Source organism: Uloborus diversus, chromosome 9 (genome assembly GCF_026930045.1).
Source record: "Uloborus diversus isolate 005 chromosome 9, Udiv.v.3.1, whole genome shotgun sequence".
Lineage (NCBI taxonomy): Eukaryota > Metazoa > Arthropoda > Arachnida > Araneae > Uloboridae > Uloborus > Uloborus diversus.
In genome coordinates, this window is record NC_072739.1 from 137,808,581 (window position 1) to 137,833,969 (window position 25,389).

The window sequence follows — 25,389 nt, forward strand, 5'->3', positions numbered from 1 at the left end:
CATAAAGTTAAAAATGCACATAAAGAATATTCAAATGCCTTCATTTAGCTGTAGTATATAACCAGGGATTCCCACCCCCCCCTGAGAGCAAGGGCGCAAACCTCCCTAAACATTGCGAAGACAACCTAAAAAGTAAAAAATACCCCTCAAAACAACCCCCCTGAAAATTTCAATGGCACAATCAGTGCCATGACGCCTCCCCTGATAGGTGGGTACCCTTGATATAACAAAACTTCAATTTCAATCTGATTGAATGTTCCGCAATCGTCGTAAGACGATGCACTGTCTTGATGGATCGAGCCATCAAGGCAAAAGTACGGATAAGCGATTTAACTGCTGATTCATCTGAGACGATATCAAGTGTCACCGTTTGGTAATAAAAACGATTTCAATTTAAACAAATTCATTTAAGGGAGGGACTTTTTCTTTTGTGAAATGTTTAATGATACTTCATAATTTTACCAAGTTAAGCCACTTTAAACCTTTTTTTTCCCCTAGCTAAGAGCTAGTGTTAACTGTACCCGTATTTATTTGACTTTAGTATTTGTTTGGCAACATCATATTGCCGTATTGTCGTTTGTGTTGTGTTTCGGAATTTTGATTATTTTTAAATTGTCATTTCCCAAGAGAATTTTTTAAATGTATAGAATCATTTAGAACTAATTATTTGTGTTTCAATTTTGATACTACATGATTCTTAGCAGTATTTCTTCCACAACGTCATCTTTTTAACTGCTGTGTGGTTTATATTTCTGCATAGAAAATAAAAAATTCTGGCATCTTTTAAATGTGGTGTGTAATCGGTGTTTTGTTCGAATAAAAATTATTATCAGAGTCGGAATCTTATCGTGTTCACGATAGAGTGAATACCTTTTATTTTATTTTCCGGGTAAGTCGAATTCGATTACTCATTTATTCACTCATTACTTCATTTATTTTCTCATCATTCATTACTCATTTTTTGTCTCAATATTGTTGTCAAAAATTGATTTTTTGATTCATATGTTTGTGTTAAATCCTGTTTAATTTTCTAATGTTATTCTACATATCAAATTTTTTGTTCATGTATCTATTTAGTAATATTTTTGTGAAATTCATTTAGTCATATTAACTGTACTCTTCAAAAATGATAATGAAAAATAAAACTTTTCAGTTGTACAATTTGGAATCCACAATTTATGGGAATTACATGTTTAGTTATTTGTAAGTAACGTTTTAATTCGTAAGTAATGTTTGATAGTTTTAAGGCTGTATTTCTGTTTTATCAACCTTTTTAAAAAATACTTTAGTTGTAGTTTCTTGGTAAAAAAAAAAAAACTTTGCATCAAATTTAGTATGATTCGAATGTGTATGCCAAGTCTTCGGAACAAGAAATCAATGTCAAAGGGGCAATTCCATGGTGTCGGACGTAAAAAAGGAAGAAAATTTTTTCAGTTTTAATTCCATTTACCAAGTATAAACTGTTCCAAAATGATCAAATTTATTTACAAGATACTTACTACATCTCACTGAATGGAAAATCATGTTAGTTTTTCAAAATAGATCCCTAAAGTATAAATTAAAAAATTTTAAAGAGTTGGGGTGTCGGACGTACACACAAATAGTAAAATTGATGATTCACTTAAAAAATATCATTAAAAGTCTTTGAATTGGCTTACATTTTTATTTTAAAAACAGCATAATTCTAAAGTATACTTATGATTGAAGCATTTTTCAGTTTTCAAATGATATTATAAGGAATAAAATTATTTAAAAAATATTTTTAGCTTGGTGTCAGACATAAATTGTTCATATTGGATGTAAACTGTTGCTCTTAAATGTAAATACATAGCAATGATTACAGTTATAAATATATAAATAATAGGTTGCATATACTGAAATAAAATTTACCAAGTAAATTTAAAAGTAGGGTTGATTGGGGGAAGTGGGTCACCCCCAAAAACTGAAATATCCTTATGGTTAAATACTGTTTAAGGCTTTCACGGTCGGCGTCAATATGAGGAGATAACATTTTCAGGCTTATTGGCCGTGGTTTTATTGGAGTAGAAATTCTCGGCGTTTCGGCTTGCTTTGCTGCAGGGTCATTCCATGTCAATTCAACCAAAAAAATGGCATTTTGACACCCACCGACACGGATTTTGATAAAACTTGGTGAGTTTAGTCCTTTAATGTAGGAAAGTATCCACATCAATTTTTTCTTCTCAATCTGGCTTAGTTTTTATTTTACAGCCAGTCGAAATTTTGAATGTTTAGTATTTTCCAAACTATGACGATTCTGCTCGTTGATTGAAAATAATTTTTATTTCATTTATTTTTTAGCCAATTTTTATGAAAATTTACACTAATATTAATGAATGTATGAGGATTTCAGAAAAAAATATAAAAAAATTCTAAGTAATATGTTAAAAGTAGAAAAAAATTATTTTCGTTTTTTTTTCTAAAAGTATGAAAATACATTACAGTCAATATCAACCAAAGGGAATATGATAATCAAAAAAATTCTTTTATCCTGATGATCTTAGATGTGTGTTCTGCCATTAAAAAAAAAATAAATAAAATTAATGGCTTTTTCAGATCTTTTTGTTTTTAGCTTAAAAATAAATCTGCTTCATTGTTTTTCTCTTTCCTTTTTTTTTAATTTTATTTTTTTATTTATTTGTTTTCCCACACTATTATCAAAAAATGAATGTATTTAAATAGAAAATATCTCAATAATTTGCACATGAAATACTCTTAATTTTTATTTTAATCACAAAAATGCTATTTTTTTTACAAATTTCAGTACATAGTACACTAGTGCAGCCAGAAATACGTTCTGGAGGGGGCTTATGGACCAAAAATCCCGACTAGAAGGGTTTTTTGGATCAGTAATACCTTCTGGAGGGGTTTTTTGATCAACAATACCTTCTGAAGGGGATTTCTTGATCAAAAATATCTTCTAAAACGGAATTTTTTCATCAAAACAGTCCTTTCATATGCATAAACTATTGTATTAGAATACGCATGTATGTTAAAACCAATGCCTTTGGGAGGGAGGGGGTTCACCCCCCCCTCTTCGCTGCGCCACTGACATAGTAGCTTATTCAAAAGTGTTCTCTTCTCATCTTTCTTCCAACCTGTGAAATGTTCTCCCACTGCAAAAGTGAAACACAAATCCTTCTTCATCTACACGTTTCCCAACCAGTGGTTTGCGAACCCCTAGGGGTTCGTTAGGGCTGAGAGGTAGAAAGGAGGGTTCTCAAAAATACTATTGTAATGGCAGAAGTTTATAATTCATGTACTGTTTACTCATCATTTATTCATTTGTCTCTTGCAAGGCGCGGGGTTCCATAGAGTGCTGAAGAAGTTACACTTATGGATACAGGGTATATGAAGTATATAAATACTTTTGTTTTCTCAGTAGCTTTTGATCGGAAAATTTGATTAAACTTAATGGAAACAGTACATAGAGCATATGCGAACGCCTGCTTCACTATTAAAGTGGGACAAAAAGTTGCCGTGTTTGTTAGCAACCATTTCCTATGAGCTTTTAATGATTAAAAAGAGAAGGAATGATTGGCCACCCCAAAATACATCAAGGATGGGAAAAAATATTTTTACTTAAGAAAAATTTTCTGTGTGAAACTTGCTACAGTGTGAATTACACAGTTAAAAAAAAAATCAAAGGAATAGACTATGCAACTTGCTTTGTGGTATATGTAAAAAACAAGTTCATGAAATTTGTTCGGATAGAGTTTCTCTTAACAAGTGGGCATACAAATATGTTTGTTGATAAAAAAATACCCTTTTTTTAAATATCTGATTATTAAAACAGTTCTATTGTTTTTCAAAAATAAAAGAAAATTCTTAAGCACTCAAACTCGAAATTGCAGTCAAATGAAAATTATGCGCCATATATTCCTACCAAACAGCTAGACTCATAGTCCTGTATAAGAAGTTATAAATTTAAAGACTGTTCTAGTTTTATTGCAAGAAAAAGGATCTTATTGTTAAACTGAGAGTTTCTAAAGGGTATTTTCTAAAACTATTCCTTTTTTGCCATCTGATTCAATGTTACAAATAAATATACTGTTGAGTCAGAAAAAAACTTTTTTTAAAAAATTTGATATCCCCTTTTGATTAATGTTTCAAAGATCAAAAGGATTTTGGATACACAGAGAAGCAAATTAAATACTGAACATAAAGTAAGACTGAAACTGTCAGATATTTGAGTCAAACTTTGAGATACTTTAATTTCACAGCTATTGCAGTAAGTTGCATTAAGATGTTCTGTGTGCTTAGAGCTGCTTATCTTTACCTGTTTCAGTAAGAAAAATGGAAGGAAGTGTAGTGTAGGAGAGTTGACATTAACTCGTTGTCACAAATTTAGTCATGGAGCACACAAGTTATAGAAAATGTTAATAATTTGTCTGAAGATGAACAAATTTTCCTAAAGCTACGAACTGAATCAGAACAAGAATTCAAACTATTTGTCTGCATCACAAAATATTTCTGAAAAAGTTTTAATCTCTGCAAAAGGAAATGAAATATTAATCATCATACTACATAAAGAAGTTGGAAAAACATTTAAGTGGAATCAATATTTCAGAGAAAAAGTAAATATAAAAAAATCTTTTAAATAATAGGAATAACAGGATGATTTGATAGATGCTGAATGTTTAATAAAACAATACATTAAAAATTGTGTTTGTAGGCTCTTTATTCTAGCAAATAATACAGCTATGCAAGCAAATTGGGTAATGAAACTTTTTTGAAAATATTTTGTTTTAAATATATACATACATAAAAAGAAAAGAAATAGCCATTAATTTTATTTTTTTAAATGGCAGAAAACACTTTTAAGATTCTCCCAAAGGCATTGGTTTTAATATGCGTATTCTAATACAGTAGTTTCTGCATATATGAAAGGACTGTTTTGATGAAAAAAATCCCCTTTCAGAAGATATTTTGATCAAGAAATCCCCTTCAGAAATTATTGTTTATCAAAAAACTCCTTTCAGAAGGTATTTTTGGTCCAAAAACCGCTTCCAGTAGGTATTTTTGGTCTAAAAAACCCCTCCAGAAGTTATTCTTGGCTGCACTAGAGTACTGTGTGATGAAATTTGTAAAAAAAAAAATAGCATTTTTGTGAATAAAATAAAAATTAAGAGTATTTCATGTGCAAATTACTGAGATATTTATATTTTTAAATACACTCATTTTTGATAATAGTGTGGGAAAATAGATAAATAAAAAAATAAAACAAAAAAAAAAAAAGAAAAACAACGAAGCAGATATATTTTTTACCTAAAAATATAAAGAACTGAAAAAGCCATTAATTTTATTTTTTTTAATGGCAAAACACACATCTAAGATCATCAGGATAAAAGAATTTTTTTGATTATCATATTCCCTTTGGTTGATATTGACTTTAACGTATTTCATACTTTTAGAAAAAAAAATTATGAAAATATTTTTTTCTACTTTTAAAATATTACTTAGAATTTTTTTACATTTTTTTCTGAAATCCTTATACTTTCATTAATATTACTGTAAATTTTCATAAAAATTGGCTGAAAAATAAATGAAATAAAAATTATTTTCAATCAACGAGCAGAATCGTCCTAGTTTGGAAAATTCGAAAAATTCAAAATTTTGACTGGCTGTAAAATGAAAACTAAAGCAGATTGAGAAGAAAAAATTGATGTGGATACTTTTTTACATTAAAAGACTAAACTCACCAAGTTTCATCGAGATCCGAGTCGATGGGTGTCATGGCTTGGTTGAATTGACGTGGAATAACCCTGCAGCCATCATCAGTGGTTTGAGTCTGGCGAGACTGATTCCTGGTTTCGATGGCTCCGGTATTTAAGCAAACTGCTGCTGGTCCTGATTGGAAGGCGTTCTCAAGCCGCTGGTGGAATAAGGTTCCTGATTGGATGAGTTTCAAGCCGCTGGGTGATCCTGGTACCTGATTGGATGGGATTCACAAGCCGTGGTGGCTACCGGTTTCTGATTGGATGGGACCACAGTATGTTTTAGACTGTTTTGGTGAGCGGATCTAAGGGCAGGGTGCCATGTTTTTGGTAAAATGAAATTCTCCTCTTTTCAGTTGAAATTAAAGAAGTGTTTGAAAATTTCTATAGCTTCGCGATTTTGTAGCCAAGATTTCTGTGTCTTTAAATTTGATGTTGTGGACTCCTTCTTGTTGGTTGTGTTCGGCTACGGCTGACTTATCATAGCTTCCTAAACGGCAATGACGAACATGCTCAGAAAGGCATGTCTTGATGCTGTGCTTCGTAGTTCCGACATAAACTGATCCACAGGAGCACGGAATTTTGTAAACTCCAGATGTGGAGAAAGGGTCACGGGGGTCTTTCACCGGGCGATAACAATTCCTAAGTTGAGTGGTGAGCTTGAAAATGGTCTTGATGTTGTGTTTTTCAAGGCGTTTTCCAGTTCGGTCAGTAACTCTGTATAGGTAGGGTAAGAACACTTTCCCAATTGGTTCAGATGGGGTAGGCTTCTGTTCGTTATTTTGGGACCTCCTGGGATGAAGGGCTCTTCTAATTTCTCCTCTAGTGTGAATCCATTGGCTTGAAATGCTAGCTCAAGGTGTTTCAGTTCCTCCTTCAAATGTGTCTTTTTGCAGATTCTTTCTGCTCGGTGCATGAGGGTATTGATGACAGCCATTTTTTGTCTCAGGTGGTGGTTTGAGTTCTTATGAAGGTAACAGTCTGTGTGCGTGGGCTTGCGGTACACTTGGTGGCCGAGTGTCCCGTCTTCCTTTTTTGTCACAAGAACGTCGAGGAAAGGCAGCTGATTATTGCTCTCCTTCTCCATGGTGAACTGAATGCTGGGATGAATGCTATTTAGATGTTAAAGAAACAACTGCAGGTCTTCTTCTCCATGGCTCACACCACAAAAGTGTCATCGACGTATCGGAACCAAACCTCGGTCTTCTTTGTATAGGAGGCAAGGGCTTTCTGTTCGAAGAACTCCATGTAGAAATTAGCGATGACAGGGCTTAAGGGGGTTGCCCATGGCAACTCCATCCTGTTGTTCGTAGAATTTTGTGTTCTACTGGAAATAAGTGGTCGTCAGGACGTGCTTGAAAAGGGCTGCGATGTCGGGAGGGAAAAGTGAAGTAATCAGCTGTGGTGCATCTTCAACTGAGACTTTTGTGAAGAGTGAGACAACGTCGAAGCTTATGAGTAAATCGGATGGCTGGAGAGAAATTGACTGGATTTTTTGAACGAACGAAGTTACTAGAATCTCTAATGAAAGATGATATTAATCCAATAAATGGTTTCAGAAGACCCGTGATGTACTTGGAGACTTCATATGTCGGTGAACCAATGGTGCTTACAATGGGTCGAAGGGGTCTATGGACTTGTGGAGCTTCGGTAGTCCATAGAGTCTAGGAGGGAGAGCTTCTGATTTCTTTATGTTGCGTTGTATCTTGGGTGGGATTGACGAATCCTTGATGAGTCTGTTTGATGAGTCAAACAGACTCATCTCCAGGTTTTCTCCTCTGACCTCAACCAAAAGTTCAAGTATCTAGTACTACCAAACTAACTTTACTTGCTGACTCCTGGGTTAAGTTGTAAAATTGATACCTACAGATTACACAGGAGAACGGCCCGGGAACATCAGTATGTCTGGAATTTTTGTTTTTTATTTCATTATTTTTTTTTAAATTATTTTTTTTGCAAATTTTTGTCATCTATTTTACTTTAGCTTTGTTGTACGAACTTGCTTATTTGCTTTTAACTGAAAATAAATCACAAAAATATTGTTAAATTCCAACATTTTACAAATGCAGTAAAACCTTCCTTAACAGACTTCCCTCTCGTGCGAACAATTTTTGATTCCCTGATTCCAAGGTAAATAGTATTATTAAACTCCTGTCTTGCGGACGAAATTTTTGTCCCGTTAGTGTCCGCATTAGAGGTATTTTACTGTATATGCTTGCTTTAGTTCTAAATTTATTAACAAAATTAACTTTATAGTTAGAATTATTTTGCATTGTTTTTTGGAAACATTAAAAAGTTAAAATTTTAATGCTGGCATTATGACAGAGAAAAGTTAAGAAATCCATTTTAAGTTTCAATTTCTAATGCTTAATGTTAAGGCAGGAAATTGGCAATTTCTGGACTTAATATTGATCAATATATTGTTATAACACTTAGATTGTTTCTGAAGTAAATGTTTTCAAAATGCATTTAATTCTGAAAATAAAATTTAAAAAAAAAAAAAAAAAAAAGCCCTCACTTTACTGGAGTTAGTGGAATAGTGAGTTTTTCAAGGGCCCAGCTAAAAAAACCCGGGTGGATGCTTTTGCGTTCGGCCTGGTTTGACAAACCTTGCTGTGTTTGTATTTTCTGTAATTTTTTGTTAATTTTCAGAACTCCTTCATGGTGTTGCAATTTTCTTGAACATGAGTACGTAATGGAAACCAAAATTGGATTTTAATTTCAGTTCTGGATTTTGAAGTCATGTTCTGAATTCTTTAGAGATCCGCAAAGTGGAGAAAGAAATTCGTCCTGAAAGGGAATCCACCTTTGGATTCCCTTTCAGAAGGATTCTCCCTAAAACCGCATACCAAGAAGTATCTGTCCCTTGGATCTCCAGTACTGGTTTCCCACAATGTACCTTGCTTTCTCTTCTTTTACAAAGCTTCAATGCCTCTATTTTTTAGTGTACATTTTTTTTTTTTTTTTGAGCTATCACAAATTGCGTACTATCCTCATGTGTCCAAAGTTAATGTTACTCTGATTTTTCAGATTGCCATGACCACAATAATAAGTTGTTTTACTATTTATTAAGAGGACAAATTTTTGTCATCATAATTAAAAATCCTTTGCTTTCATTGAAGGCTTAACTTAAGCAGAGTTTACTTTGAAAAAAAAAAAAAAACACAGTGGGGTTGGAAGTAGTAAACGTTTTTTCTGGAGAAGCACCAACACATATATGAAGGTAAAAATTTAAACTTCATCTAAATACAAAATTTCCAGATTATTAATTCTCAGCATTTAAGATTGATAAGAAATAAAAATATATATCCGTTATGCGCTGTAAATAATCTTTATGATTAGTGTACTGGTAATATAGGCCATAAAGTCTTAATCTTTGTTACCGCATCTTAATCACCATTTCATTTCTATGGGTATGTTTTGTATTACCTATTCTAGAAAAACACCAGTTGTTCACAAAAAATGAATCCGCATAAGTTTCTAAATTCCTTGATACCATATTAATCAGGGATGACTTTCTGCCAGCAGAAACTAGTTTTTGCCGTGCCAGTGGCAGAAACTGGTTATAACCAGTAAAAACCGGCAGGAACTGGCAAAAACTGAAAAGTCTTTAAAAACTCAAGTAATTACTAAATGATATTTGTTTAAGTAAACTAAAAAAATAAACTTTATTTCATCATTTAAAACAATAAAATCCTAAGATAGTGCCCTTGATTTTGTTTGGAAAGGAAACTTTTCAATTGCAGATGCTCTAATGTTTGGATTAATCTAACAAACCACGAAAAATCATATGGTTGCTTAAGAAAGAAGAGTGACATACAGAATTAAACAGGCATTACTGATTGTAATTTGCTTGCTTATATGCTTCATCTGAATTGCTTGTGATTGAAATTATCTCTTGCGTCAAGAAGAAAGTGCCAGAATTTTACTTGCCAATATTAACGTAGATTTTCTATCTAATGTCACAGCTTTGCAAAACAAATTGGCCCCATCTCTCTAAACTTATTTTTCCAGTCAAGTTTTTACCACTACCCCAGTTTCACATGATGGACCAGTTAAAAAAAATATACAATTGATGAAAGTTTCACGAACATCGCTTGTTCCTTGATGCATTGCCTGATAGCTCTCCTGTTGCAAGAATATTCTAAAGTTTCTCATTTGTGCATATTAAATTGAGAAACTTTAGATTTTAGAAACCACATTTTTCAAGAGATAACTGCAGGGTCCAAAAAAAGAAACGTTTGATTTTGAATTATGATAATATTGTAATTAAATTGTGCTTTGGTTAACAATTAATTATTTTTTCCATGCATTTTCTATTGTGTGTCAATAATAATTTTTTGTCATTTTGTGAGTTTTTGCCCGTTTCTGCCGCAAATGTGGCAGAAAGTGGTTTTTGCCATGCCGGTTTTAACCGGTTTCTACCACTAGTTTTAACCGCCTCGGCAGAAACTTGCCAACCCTGATATTAATACAAGAGCACAAAAAACACAACTTCACTGCCTTTCACATCGTTCTCTTCAAGATTCTCGCTAACACCAGTCATAATATGACGCTTGTAAATTTCTTGGCCATTTTCATTCCATTTCATTTGTAGAAACAAGAAACCCTATGAGTGGGGTCTTATCAGGGCCAGATTTAGGGGAGGTCAGGCGGGGCTACTGCCCCGGGGCCTCCACAACAAAGGGCTCACCAAGCAACCACTTCACTTTGAAAAGCTTCCCGCCAAACAAGATAAACAATTTAAAAAATCTATCCATATTTCTGAGGAGTTGAAGGTGGGAGGAGGTTCTAATGGAAGTAGCTGTGATGAAAAAGGAGAAGAGGGAGGATGATAGTTTGGCAGGTACTTGGCGGGCAAACTAGATATCATAACTTTTTATGACTGAGGGTTTTTGGGTTTAGGATGCAGGTTTTCTTTTTTGTGCGGAAAAGTTAAAGGTTTTCTTGGCAAGGAAATTTTTACAATAACAGGGTTGTTTTTGATGAGATTGAAAACTACAGGAATACTTAAACTGTCCTTTCTCACCCAGAAAAGTTATTTTATCCTTTTGAGTGCATTACGATAAGTGCTTAGTATTTTTAAAAAAAATCTGTTATTTTTGCTTAAGTGTGGACCGACTCTTTTTAGGAATCTCTGATAAAAGGGAGCTTATAAATTCTCCCCTTTTGATATTTTTTTTTTCTTTTTGGTATTTAAGTTCTATTTATTCGTTTGTATAACCTAAAGACGTTTGCTAAAACTTTTATTTTGGATTTCTAATTGAGATTTTCATTACAGTTGTATTTAATCTAATAAGAATAGTCTTAGCTAATGTAAATTTTGATTTTACATTCGACATTTGAAATCGTCTGCGCCACATATTGATTTTTTTTATGAAGTGAATTAAGCTGAATGAATGCCATGTTGTTAATATTTTTGCTCAAGTGTGGACAAATAAATTCTTTAGTGGGGTTGTTTCCTTCAGTCAAAAGCAGGGCTGTGGAGTCGGAGTCGGAGTCGGATAGATTTTGGGGTAAAGGAGTCGGAGTCGGAGTTGTTCAAAAACATGCCGACTCCGACTCCAGGCTTCTTATTTTCTTTCCTTTTCACTGACTACCAGTTGGTTCGATTACAGGTATAAAAAGATACTAATGAGAAAATAACAGCCGTTATGGCAATCAGCTAGCTTGAGTGCTTAGCGAACTTTCTGTAACCGTCCCATAGTTTGCTTGCTTTTGAACTTAACTAATAGCAACTGTCAGCAAACGATTTTGTTGCCTAACATTTTCAATTAATCACTTTCAAATAAAAATAGAAATATAGTGTTTTGTTCGATCTCAGTTATAAAATAGTAACAGAAATGCAACAAATTAGTAAGTCGCAGACCCCGAAGAGTTCCTATTTTTCCTATTTTTTCCTACTTTTTAGAGCTCTCCCCTTATTTTCCTACTTTTTCCTTTTTTTTTCTACTTTTTCTTTCTTTAGTACAGCATTTCTAACTGCATTTTTTCTTATTTTTACAATGCCTCACCGATAATTTTCTGCATGTTTCAATTTTAAAAAGCAAAAACATAAAACTTCTGAAAGGTGACGAAATTTAGAATTTAGTTCCCAAAACGAAATATGTAACCTTTTTTTTTTTTTTTTGAGAAGTGATAATTCACTGACTGCAGTAATTTCTGGAAGGAACACTGCGGCGTCTGCGTGTTTAAAAGTTAAATATTCGTAAATGACTTTTATGCCGTTGAGGCGTTTATGATCGACCTTTCTTTTTATCGCCCCGACTTCAATCCTACTGTTTTCACCAAACAATAAAGAAGCGGATACTGGCCCATTCTGATGCAATTATATATTATTTACCCCTCAATTAGAAGCTTAAATTAAAGTAAACGGCCGACTGTCCAAAAAGTGCGGGAATAGCCGAATTTCCTATTTGCCAATTTTTTGTATAGTTGATTAGAAGTGAAATGGAGCTCTATTTAAGCAGAAAGACAGTGAAAAACCATAAAAGGAATGTAAGGAAGCAAAAAATGAAAAACCTGTACTCTACATATTTTTTTGATGTTAGTACAAAATAAATGGCACAGATAACAGAAATTCGCAAAAACGGATCACTTCAAAAATAATCGCAGAAACAAACTTTTTCTTACGTGAATATGATTATTGTTTACTCTAAATCGTAAACATGATTACAAAACTTATAAAATTTCATTTTCTTTACTTGCAAAAAGTGTATTTGAAAAAAAAAAAAAAAAAAAAAACACGTTAAAACCTAGATGGGCAAAACGTTCTCGACTTTAGGAGAAAAACCGGAAATCAATTTAAATGCGAGATTCCGTTTTTATTTCTTTACATTTTTAAAAGTTAGGGGATAGAGTCACAAGCAAATATTTTTTCCCCCTTTTTAATGAGTATTTTCTACTCTGATATATCATCAATATCGAAGAGTTGCTCATAATTTTTATGTGCTGCATTTATGGCAATGCAGCATTTCGGAACACATAAAATTTTTTTGACAGACTCTTACTCTTTTCGGGGTGCGGTAATTATACCGATGCGGCGTATCTACTGTAAGTTATTGTACTCAGGGCTCCTGATGAAAGGGGGGGTGGAAGAGATATATGCTGGTATTTGATACCAGGTGCTCCCCCTCACTCTCAATTTCGTGAACAATTTCCGAATGAATATTTTTGTCGTATGATGAGGATCGAACGAAACTACATGTCTTCGCTTTTATGCACATAGAAGCATTAATAACTGATCTTTAGCTTTGATAAAAATGTTATGTTTTCTATGCATGTATTTTTCCTTTTTTTTTTTTTAGTGACAAATTTTGGAACAAGAAAAAGGTAAAAAAATCATCAAACCAATAAAGCAATATTCGTTTTTATTGCTTGATTCAAATTAAAACTGACCCGTCATTCTGATTTCCCCCCGGAATGGCTAGCAAAGGATATATACTGAATGCAAATTTTATCTGAAAACAACAAAAACGCACAAACTTGTATAGTTAAGCATTAATTTGCCAAAGCCAGTGAGGGGAGAAATTGACCCCACTAACCCCCAATAAATGACGTGCCTGAAACAAAAATTTATGTTAAATGCTAAAAGTACACAACATAATACAGACCCTATAGTTTACTTATTTCGTTATTTATTTAGTTTAACCATTTTATTATAAATTTTACGTCCCATATTTAAGAACAAATTTATTTTAGTTCTGCATTTTGTCTTTTTCCTTTTTCTTCAAATTCAAACATCTGCCCCTGTTTATGCAAGAATGCATATCAGCTGCTGATTATTTTTAACTAAAACTGATTTAATATTTGCTTTGCTTTTTGTATCATAGTTTATGACAGCACGAGCTGAAAGTGTTAGTACTTTCAAATGATAAATGGATGTTCTCGAAGGAATGTTTTCGTTTTTGACAAAACAAATCTTTGACAAAAATGGTTTTATTGCACCAAAATATGAGTTTTATTATTTTATTTTACTTTATTTTATTTTTTTTATTTATTTATTTTTTATTTTTATTTTTTTTATTTTATTTTATTTTTTATTTTTTTTTATTTATTTTTTTGCGATCGCTATATTGCAATTTATTCTTTCACACTTAAAAATTTTATTGCTGTATTGTTGAAAAGTGTTTCTTTGTTGGGATTTTATTTTCATATATCTTTGTTTCCACCACTTTATTTTTCATACTGATGATTGTCAGCTTGTTTCTTTCGTTTTGTTTTTGCGACTCGGCATTTCATTAAATCCCTTTAATACTTCAAAAGTACTGTTAGTTTATTTTGGGGACAGTTTTAAATCAAAAATACTGTTAGTTTATATTATATTAGAAATAAAATTTACTATAAATTTGTTTCCTCTTGACGTGTGTGTAGTCCCACCTCTTCCTATTTTTTCCTACTTTTTTAGGTGATTTTTTCCTACTTTTCCTTTTTTTTCAATTTTTGATTCCTTATTTCCTACTTTTTCCCCCTAAAAAACCACTTCGGGGTCTGAAGTCGAGGCCCGTAGCTAAGGTTGAAACGTTTAAGGGTGATCGGCAAATTCAAAAAAGTTATGACGCGAAAGCACGAATCCAAAAGATCCGATGAAATAATCTCATGTTTTTTTTTTCTTTATTAAGACAGTTTCTATAAGCTTGGTTCTCTCTAAAAAGTATGGAACAAAATAAGTGTAAATGATTTCTTGATTACAACACGCAATAATTGCAGTTAATCTTAAAATCTTCATATTAAGGTAATTTTAAAGCAGCCAGTAAAATTTAAATTAAAAATTTAGCGAAGAAGAAATATAGGTATAGTAAAAGCTATTCGTATAAATTTGTATACCCCCACATTTTGAGTAAATTTAGCTCCTGACGTATATGTGCCCTATTTTCGCTGAAATTTTATTGATGAAATATAATTTAAAATATATTCGCGAAAACTTTCAGAATTAAAATATTTATATTTTTTTATAAACTCTGTAATTAACTTTTGGTGTTATCTACCAGATGGGTGTCACCCGGGGCAACCACTCCCTCTCAAGAACTTGGATTTAGAAAAAAAGCTTTTTTTCTCTCAAGTTACAGCTTTCAAAAATTGAAAGCACACGATTTGATCAATATCAATTTGTTAAACATTAAAGGGGGGCAAATTACAGATAATAATTTTCAAATTTTTTAAAAGGGATTTTTAAGTCATCTCACTTTTTAACTCGTAATTATTGGAAAATTTGATTTTTAAATTGAATTTCTAACGTTGTTCTAACGCGTCTTAGGTTTACAATAAAAACCAAAATACGAAATTTTCATAAAAAGGAATTAATATTTAAATCTCTGTTTAGAGGTTTCCTCCCTTCCCCTGAAGGGAGAGAGGGAGTTGAAAAAAATACAATTAAAAAAATTAAATAAATCCGGAGTCGGAGTCGGAGTTGGAGTCGGAGTCGGGCGTTTCAAAATCCAGGAGTCGGGGTCGGAGTCGGCCATTTTCCTTCCGACTCCGCAGCCCTGGTCAAAAGTACTAGTACTGCTTTTAGTCACTGAAATCGATAGAATAAGCAAAAATAAATAAATATAAATAAAATATAGCGAAAAAAAAACTAAAACATTCCCAAATAGTTAATTTTTATTTCAGTATTTGTAGGATTTTGGAAAGAAGGCATGGTCTTTATGACGTCGGAAGTGGTGTACTTTGGCGCGCTACTCCATTGGCACGCTGAATGTTTACGCATCGTTAAATAAAAAAAGGTTGCCATTAAACAGTAATACTGATAGCAATCATAATGAGAATTTCAAATGAAAGCTTTTCTGAAACAAACATGAAATTCATTAGGACATTTCTATTGTTACGGACGAGGGACGTAACAAGCACAGATTTTAAATACACACAATTTCAAATTGGTTTCATTAAAAGCTACAATTTTGTTTTCTGTTGCATATTTTTTTTCGTTGTTTATGCTATAAAAAATTTGGGTGCAGATTGCTTGATTACAAAAAATAACAAAAAATTAAAACAGCATGTTACAGACGTAACTCAGAAAACTGAAATGTATACATTGTCATACAATTGCCAATATTCCTGTGAATTGTTCATTGCTTTCTAAAAGTTTTTTTAAATACTTGGTCCAGAGATTTCAAGCTTTCTAGAACCATAAAGTTTTCATGGATATTGTTTGTAAAATTTATGATAGAAATGAATATATTTGTTACGGACGTAACGTGTCTGATATGCAAATTGCACAAAGCAAATAAAAGCTTAGATATACTAACAATTTTTGTTAAGAGAGTGCAATCGTATAGATTAACGCATTGTTTTGACACTTTAAGTTATGCCATAATAGTTTTCAAGAATTGGAGAGATAGGGGGCAGGGCTCCCTCCATATACCACCATGTAAATAAATATGAAAAAAATAAATTGGTGCATCGTAAGAAGTAAAATTATCCAAAGAGAAATTAAGCAAAAGTAAAGTGGAATTATTCAGTTACAAATAATTTTTTTCACATTTTTATCATGAACATGGGGGGAAGGGGCTTCTAGAAGCTTAACTCTAGTAAAGTTGTCTTTTCCGGTGAATCTGTGACAGGTTTTGGGAGTACTTTTACAGTTTGAGAATTTCCGATGATTTTCTGTATCTCTCACTAAACATATTAACTTGCCAAATTTATTTTTTAAAGTTTAACAGTTGCCTTTGATTTCGATCGCTTTTTAATAGAATTGGCACGTTTTTGCCAAAGGTGGAAAAATACATTTTGGCGAAAATTTGTCTAAGTAATCTAAACCTTGCTTCAAAACTAGATGTGCTTTATCTGAGGATCAGATGTAGCTAGTTTAATTTTTAGTACTTTTTACCCTAATCTAATTATGTTTTTAATTTAAGTTTTAAAACTATAAAATATTCGATGTGTGAACAGTAATCTAAATATTGATTTTTTGTGAAGGGTAAATAACTATAAAGTAACTCAATAACTTTGATTTAAACTATTAAACAACAGGTCAAATTTTTATCTCTAAGTTAGTTTTTAAATAAGAAGTAATATGAATTTGGCTACGCTGTCAGAATGCTAGAAGTTTAAAGAGAAAAACTGATTAATATATGTAATATAAATTTGAAAACAAAACTTAATTAATGAAAATTATGCACAAAAAGCTTTGGATTTCATCATGTTAAATGATAGAGTAATTTTCACAAAAATCTGCTTGGAGAACACAATTTTTTTATGTCATATATGTACATTTCAAACTCTTCAAATAAAGTGCGTTGATGAAGCAAAGTTTGAGAAATTAAGGAACCCTCTAGAATATTTTAATGCAAGTTATTAAGCATTAATTGATAGTGTAGAATTATTAACACCAATTGAATTTATTGCATAATTTGGAGGACGAAAAAATCTTACCTTGAGAGGAACACATGTGTATTTCAATAATTAAAAAAAAGTAAAATTAAATATCCACTAACATTTATAAAAATTTGAGAATCGGAGTCGCAGAAGTTTTATCATTTCATATTACATGTTATGCACTATATTTTCATTGCCCATCCTGAACGTTTTTTCTATTTAATTGGAAATATACATGTGTTACGGACGTAACGTATTGCTTTTTGTTACGTCCGAAACAAAAAACGTTACATCTGTAACGCCATTTAAAAAAAAAAAAAAACTAAAGAAATTGTAATGTTTTAAACCTTGGTAAACAATTACTCGGATGGATGGCTAAAAGGACAAAAAATGAATTCTTTTAATTTTGATTTTTTAGGAAGTAATGACAATTTTTGCTAAATTTTTGTTACGGAGGTAACATTGAACCTCATTTTTTTTTTAAATTTAAATTGCTTAGTTTTATTTTGTAATTTTTTTAAAAATAAATGCATGTTATTATAGTATCATGTTAATAGTTCGAACTGTACTGTTATTAATTTTGTTTATTTTTACTTTGCTAATAGAAATAAGCGTTTGAAAATGTGATATTTTTTTCTGATTGTTTTGAAACCCTGAATATCATACTTCCAACTAGGGAAAATATTTATTATTTAACTTTTATCGAAAAAACAATGCAATGTTCTGAAAATACAGATTGTAAGCCTTACAGTGATATATAATATAGCAACATAACTGCAATATGAAATTTTGACCTGCTGGTTTCACTTTTCCTGGAATTAATTGCATATTAGTATTATTGCGCTATAATATTTTTATCTTTATCTAATGCCAAAATATGTCTGCGCTGATGGTATCAGTGAATGGCATTTCATCATTTGTGATGTCATGAGCGAACGCGCAAAAGATAAAATTGAATTTGTGCATTGAATGAAATTTTTTTTAATACTAAACTTTTGTCAAATTATAAAAAAATTGTTTAAACCTATGTTTTAAACCATGCTCTTTCAGAAAAAAATACTTCTAAAATTTTGGAAACAACCGATTTTCGGTACTTTTCCGATAATAAGGGATTTATATTGCACCGTTTAATTATTTTTTGTCATTTAGAGTTTGTTTATAGGTTTGGAGTTTATTTTTAATTGATTGGAAATGTTTATTACTGGTTTATTTAATCTAATCGGGACCTGAAATTTTCAAATAGTCAATGCCAGTGTGAATTTTGATTCATTATTTTAACAATATCACATATTTCAATTAAATTCTTTTTCTTTCAGGAAAAGCACGGATTTTCATTTTGTTCTAATGGGGTCGTTTCCAAAATTTTTAAAGTATTTGTTTCTGAAAGAGCATGCTTAAAAACTTTGGATCTGACCATTTTTTAAATAATTTGTTTAAGTTTAATATTAAAAAAAATTATTTTAATTGGTGCACTTTCATTGTTTTCGCTTCTGCCGATGACATCACAAATGATGAAATGCCATTTATTGTTGCCATTCATTTACAGAGCAAAATATTTATTTCGCACCTTTACTCACGTGCATTGGCAACGATATCGTTGATAGCATGCGTAGAGCGCAATATTTAATTCGCTTCATGATTATCATAACGTGGAATCGCGGTAGAAAGATGCGACAAAGTGCATCATTTGTGACGTCATAAAGACCTTATTTGAACAATCGGACATTTAAAAAAATTAATGAAAAAATACTGTTGGAAAAATGAAACTACTTTCTGGGTCCGTGTTATTATTATTATTATTATTATTTTGCTTAATTTATCAATTTCAGTGACTAAAAGTAGTACTTTTGACTGAAGGAAACAGCCCCATTGTACAAAGTAATTCAGTTGAATTCTTTATTCTTTGGGTTGTGGAATTTTCACTCCATTCTGATCCTTCACTGCTTGGCCATTGAAATTCATTCAATCGAAATAAATATTATCATCTGCTTTTTTTTTTTTTTTGCTTTCTTAAATATTTTTTTTGTGTTGTTGTTGTTTTATTTATTACTTTTTGACGATAAATCTAAATTAATACAAATACAATTTATTATATTTTTTATTTCATTAATTTTTTATTAGCAATTTTTTTCGGTTTGGATAGTTGCAATTTACTATCTTACTATGACTTAAACTTTAAGCGCTTCCATACATTGGTTTCAATTAAAAGTATACTTAAATGTAATGCATTTTTCTTTGAAAGAGGGAGTTTTGACAGTCATTGTAGAAGATTTCTTTATTACTTCTTCATGTAATACGCTTCGAGCTCAGGCAAAATTTTGGTGCACATTTTAATTAACGAAACAGAATCTTTTTAATACTTCGTAGTGGGAAGGAATACATATGCTTGAATATCTTTTTTTTTTTATCCTTATAGCAAGAGCACAGACTTAAAATGAAGAGAAAAGAAGTCTCTGGGGTCTAAATCGAGAATTGTGCGAAATAAACAATAAACCTTGAATATATACATATGTATAAATAAAAGTGAAAAAGACTTGGATTCCATCTTATTTATCCCCCAATTAACGCTTTTGGTCCACGACTCCACGCTCCATTTCGTCTTTATGGCGCTGCTAATGACCCACGTTCCCTTTACGACGTTCGTTTCGATTGCTCCTCCACTCCTGATTCTCTCTCCCTCTCTCTGCGCCGATCATTATCTCTTGCTTAATTGTTTTCCCTAGGAATGATGATAGCTGGCATGTACCTATCTTTTTACCTAGATCAGTGGTGCCCTCAACCTATGGCCCGCGAACCTGATCCATGTTGAGGCGCGTTACACTGTAACAAAATTCTGAAATGTTACAGAGTATGTAAAGGGTGTCCCAAAATTAACGCAAGATTTGATTTTGTTGCCATTTGTGCAAAATAGTGTTGGCAATTGATAGCTGAGAGGTTAGGGTTTAAAAAAATGGAGCGTTATACGATACAATAACGCGCTTTCATTATTGAACAATTGTTTCAAAAATAATGAAAGTTGAGGCTGGTCAAGCAGTTACTGTTATTGGCGCTCGGTATCGCAACACGGTAATGCGCGGGTGGTTGTGGGCTTGTTGACATAGACCTTTGAATTCAAATAACCCCATAAGAAGAAATTTAATAATGTTAAATCACACGATCTAGGGTGCCAATTCTGATCACCGAAATGAGAGAGTACGCGACTAAGAAATGCCTTATGCAGTAATTGAAATGTTTCACTCTCTCTAGCTGTATGGTACAATAACACCCCATTTTTACTAACCCTAACTCTCAACTGTCAAATTGTTCTTTTTTCATGGCTGCCAACAATTTATGGAAAAATGGTGGCAAATTCAAATCTTGCGTTAATTTTGGGACACCCTTTATTTCCAAGCAGCGCTCGGGGATTTCACAAGTTTCCACCAGTTTCTTGGGAAACACAATTACATTTGCGAAAAGTTTCCTGAATCGCTACAAGTTTCATTCTTCTCATTGTTGTGTAAGATATTTTTAGCTACCACTGCGAAGGTATAATCAACTTCTTTATTAGATATTTCTGTTACGGTTCCCAGATTGACTGAGCCCCAAACATGGGCAAAATGCAGTAGTTCTGTGCTTGCTTTAGATAGTGTAGCTTTGTAAGAAAATTGCTGGCAAATAATCCGTTTACGATTTGCATGCAATTCTGCCTTAGCTTAGGCCTTATTTGTTGTCAGAGCTTTCCTGGTAAATCAAGAGGGCTTCAGTCTGTTACTATAAATAGATCTAAATTTTCTTGGAAGGTTCTTGATTTGTTCGAGAAATGTGACTGGTTTTTATGGGGAAGGTTTCTGAATTCTTCAGGAAGGTTCCAGGTTGATTTTAGGAAAGTTACCGACTTTTCGAGGAAAACTTTCCTGCTTTTTGCCAGATATTTACTGGTAGAAACTAGGCGCACTAACTGCCCATTATTTTTTAGGAAAGTTTTTGAATTTTTGCAGTGTAGTTCAATGTTACAAATCAAAAACTGTTCTAACCAGGGCTGCGGAGTCGGAAGAAAAAGGGCCCGACTATGACTTCTAAATTTTGAGACGTCCGACTCTGACTCCTGATTTTTTATTTATTTATTTATTTAATCCAAATCCTCCCCTCATGGGAAGGGGGAAAAACCCCTAAACAGGGATTGAAATATTGATTTCTTTTTATGAAATTTTCGCGTGTTATTTTATTGTAAAACTAAGACGCATACAACGCTAGAAATTCAATTTGAAATTGAAATTATCCATTAGTTGCGATTTTTAAGGAGAGATTACTTTAAAATGCAATTTTTAACCCCCGACACACAAAGGAAGGGAGTTATAAGTTTGACGTGTCTGTATCTGTGTGTCTCTCTGTGGCGCTCTAGCGCCTAAACGGATGGACCTATTTTGAATAAAAAAAGAAAAAAAAAAGTTTGAAAGGAGAGTTGATCAGAGAGAGTTCTTAGCTTGGTTGCATCTTTGGATGACATTAATTAACAAAGATATTAATTAAAAACCTGTAAAAGGTTTTAAGCGATTTTTGCTGTGAATGCATAGTTAAATTTTTTAAAATTAAATACCAAAATAAAGAAAAAAATTTTCCACGTCTGATAGAATGTGTTTGGAACTTCCATTTTTCATAGAATTCAAATTATAACGTTTTTTTTTAAAGCAGATTTTAATAACGGCTAAGCTTTTATTCACGTGATTGATAACCGAATTCATTGTTGGCTGACAAGGAAATTAAAAGCAATGATTTAAAATTTTTATCTGTTGCCAGCTTCTATTTAATAGCAAATAAAATATTTGACATTGATTTTTTTTAATAATATAAGCCTTTTAAAAGGATTTACATGTATGTCTGGAGCAAATTTTACACAGAATGCGGCGGTATATAGCTTTGTACGAATAGCTTTTACTATACCTACCTTTCATGGCTCAATTTTTCATTTTAATTTTATTGACAGCTCTAGAATTAACTTTAATATGAAAATTTTAGGATCAACTATAATTATTGAATGTTGTAACCAATAACCAGGGTTGGCAAAAACCCGGTTTTTTTTAAAAAAGCCCATGGACCCAGGGTTTTTTGGGTTTTTTTAAATAAAACCCAAAAAAAAACCAACTAAAGCTGGGTTTTTTTTAAAAGAAATGAGGGTTTTTTTTTTGTCTTTTTTAGGGAAAATGTGGAGTACTTGTAACATATTGTAGCATAAGTATATGGACAAAGTGCAAAAATTGTCTTGGGGTAAAAAAGCTGGAAAACTAGTTAAAATTTATAGTTTTTTGAAGAAAAGTAAAAGACGACAAAACCCAAGAATGGTGAAGTTTCAGATTTTTTAGTTTCCATGATTACCAACAGTTAAGTTACTTCTCGCATGATAAAATCTATTGTTTCGTTTTTAATTACTATGATTTTTTTTTTTTTGCATTTTACTTTATTCTATTTCATTTTGTTATGCAAAACTACTGTAGAACCTCAAGTAGTTTAAAAATCCCTTTTTAGTGAATTCCTGCTTAATCAAGACATTTCTTTGAACTTAATGTTGCCTATTTTTCTATTTCTGTGTACAGAGTAAGAAATATTAAACTTTTTCGTAAGATAATGAAAATACTGTACATCCTATTCTGTTTTCTGTCTGACCGTTTGAGAAACCTGTTGATTTCTAAAAAATATACCTTGTTTATTCGAGATTTATGACGTGTTGGTTTGCAGAAAATAATTCACATGAAAGCCTTTTAGCTAGAGTAGTTTCCTCTGTACAATCTACAAGTATTGAGAAAATCAGACAGGATAGGACTAAGTCAAGATAATTCGAGTTATTTATTGACCAGTTAAAGAAAAAAGTTTAATATATTTATTTAAAATCTTTGAAGTATTTTTTTAATGCAGTCAAGAGTTAAGAAATACTATTAAAGTTCAAAATTCATTTTTTATGTACATTGCCTGTGGTAAAGAACAACTAAAAAATAAGTTTGAATTGTGAAAGTATTTAAATTAATCAGTTTTTTTAAAAATTTCTCAGAAAATTAAAAAAACCCAAAAGTGGGTAAAATAATTGGTTTTTTAAATGGGTTTTTTCAAAAAAAAAAAAAAAACCATTGGGTCCAAACCGGCCAACCCTGCCAATAACTCATGTACTGATTTTATTTTGTATTTTTTAGTGATAACCAAGCTTTGTTAGATAAAGTCTTTAGATTAAAAAAAAAATATTTATATTTAATCTGATCTTTTTGATTTGCGCTTTCGGGGCAACACTTATTTTACTAAGCTCCCTCAGAAGTTTCCCGACTTGCTCAAGCGATACATACATTCCTTTTACTATTTTATAACTGAGATCAAGGTAAAAAATATGTTAATATTATTATTTGAAAGTGATTACTTAGAAAATGTTAGGCGACAAAGCTGTTTGCTGACAATTGCTATCATTTAAATAAAGTTTAAAAATAAGCAAACTAAAAGACGGCGTAGGTAGCAATCTCTTACAGAAAGTTCGATAAACAATCAAGCCAGCTGGTTGCCACAAGACAGTTATTTTCTTATTAGTAGACTTTATACATATAACCAAATTAATTGGTAGTCAGTTTTTTAAAAAATGCAAGGAGAGTCAGTGAAAATTAAAAAAAAAGGAAACCCGGAGTCAAAGTCGGCATGTTTTCGAATGACTTCGACTCCGTTACCCCAAAATCAGTCCGACTTCGACTCCGACCTGTCTCTAACCTCCTAAAACAATCGGTCATCTTCATTGGGTTTTCTATTTCGAATGATTGTTGCACATTTAGAGCCAAAAAGTCAGAAATCGATAACCGAAAAACAGATAAAAGCTTTGTTTGAAGAAGCTGAAATTAACTTGTAGTATAGGTGGGGGCTAGTGGTCGCCAATCGTCACTGACGTCTACAAATTTTTTTTCGCGACTTATGTCAAGGTAGTCGCCAAAGCTAGCAACCGGTAATTTCAGATTTCCCCCCCCCCCCCCCCCCTGAACAAAACGACGCAAAATCACTCATTTTGTACGTTTTATTTGTATGACGCCTTTAACTTCTAGTTTTAAAATCTTAGTTTATACAAATTGCATTTTTCAGAAAATATTTGCAATTAATTGAATGAAGAAGTCTTAGATATATATATATAAGCACTATGTATATAATACAATATTTCTTTGCAAAATGACGTAGTGGGGACGTAAAAATTAGTCCCAGAACATGGTTCGAAGTAGTCACCAACAGTGGGAAAGTGGCCACTTACTTTTTTCGGTTGACTGGCCACTAGCCACTATCTTTTTTTTTTTTTTTTTTTCAGTCTGAAGCATTAGCATGTAGTGATGGTAACAACAATTCTTGATCTGTAATAATTTTCTTTCTTTTCTGCGTTCCTGCATGTTATTTAGAAATGTTTTTTAATATACAGGGTGCCCGGGGAATGAGAATCAAATGTACCGAATTTGAAAAGTCAATAAAAAAAAAGTTTGATTGCTACGAGGGCAATATTGACCAAGTTTGACAGCTGAATTCTTGGAGTTAGGCACACTTTTCGTTTTCAGGCTCACTTAGGAACACTTTTCTCGAAACGGAAAGAGTTCAGAAAAATGTGCGGATGAAAATTTTCCGTAGTCACCAATAACCATATCTGTATTATCCCATACTAATTATCTTTTTTTTTTTCATGGTCATGCCTCCTGTATTGCCTATTTTAGAAGATCATCAGTCATAATATGATGGGTGCAAATTTCTTGGCCATTTCCATTCCATTCCATTTGTAGAAACAAGAACCTCAACCAGTAGGGTCCTATCGCAATTCGTGATTGCGAAAAACATAATTTGAATTCAAGACGTCAAAGTTCAAACGAATACTGAATGCTGGATGTTCATTTTTTGAGCAATCACGATTGCTTATTGTTCTCACTTGACTGTTTTTGATGTTACGCTGATTTTATTTTCCCACCAGCACCCTTTGCCAGCACCACCGTCGCGTCGACTGGCCTCACGATGCTGCTCCTCTTGCGAAAAACGTCTCCAGGTTGCGTCCATATCCTACACACACACGCATACACACACACGCCTGCGCACACATACACACACTCATGCCTGCACACAGACACAAACACATGTGCCTACATACACACACACGAACGCCTACACACACGCGCGCGCGTACACACAAAGCACTGCATACACAACACGCACACACTTGCATACATATACACGCACCCACATACATGCACCTACACAAACACACACGCGCATTCATACACACACACGCTCGTGATTGCGAAAACATAATTTGAATTCAAGGTGCCAAAAATTCAAATTAATATAATTTTTTTTTTTTTTTCAATTCGAT

General features: G+C 32.4%; 1 protein-coding gene across 1 annotated transcript in view; it reads left to right on the plus strand.

Moving 5' to 3' along the window:
• Positions 1–782: 782 nt before the first annotated feature.
• LOC129230027 (probable phospholipid-transporting ATPase IM) overlaps positions 783–25,389 on the plus strand; it is a 289,397-nt gene continuing 264,790 nt past the window's right edge. Inside the window, exon 1 of the mRNA XM_054864412.1 lies at positions 783–889. The gene's annotated coding sequence lies outside the window, so the exon portion shown is untranslated. The remainder of the gene's footprint in view (positions 890–25,389) is intronic.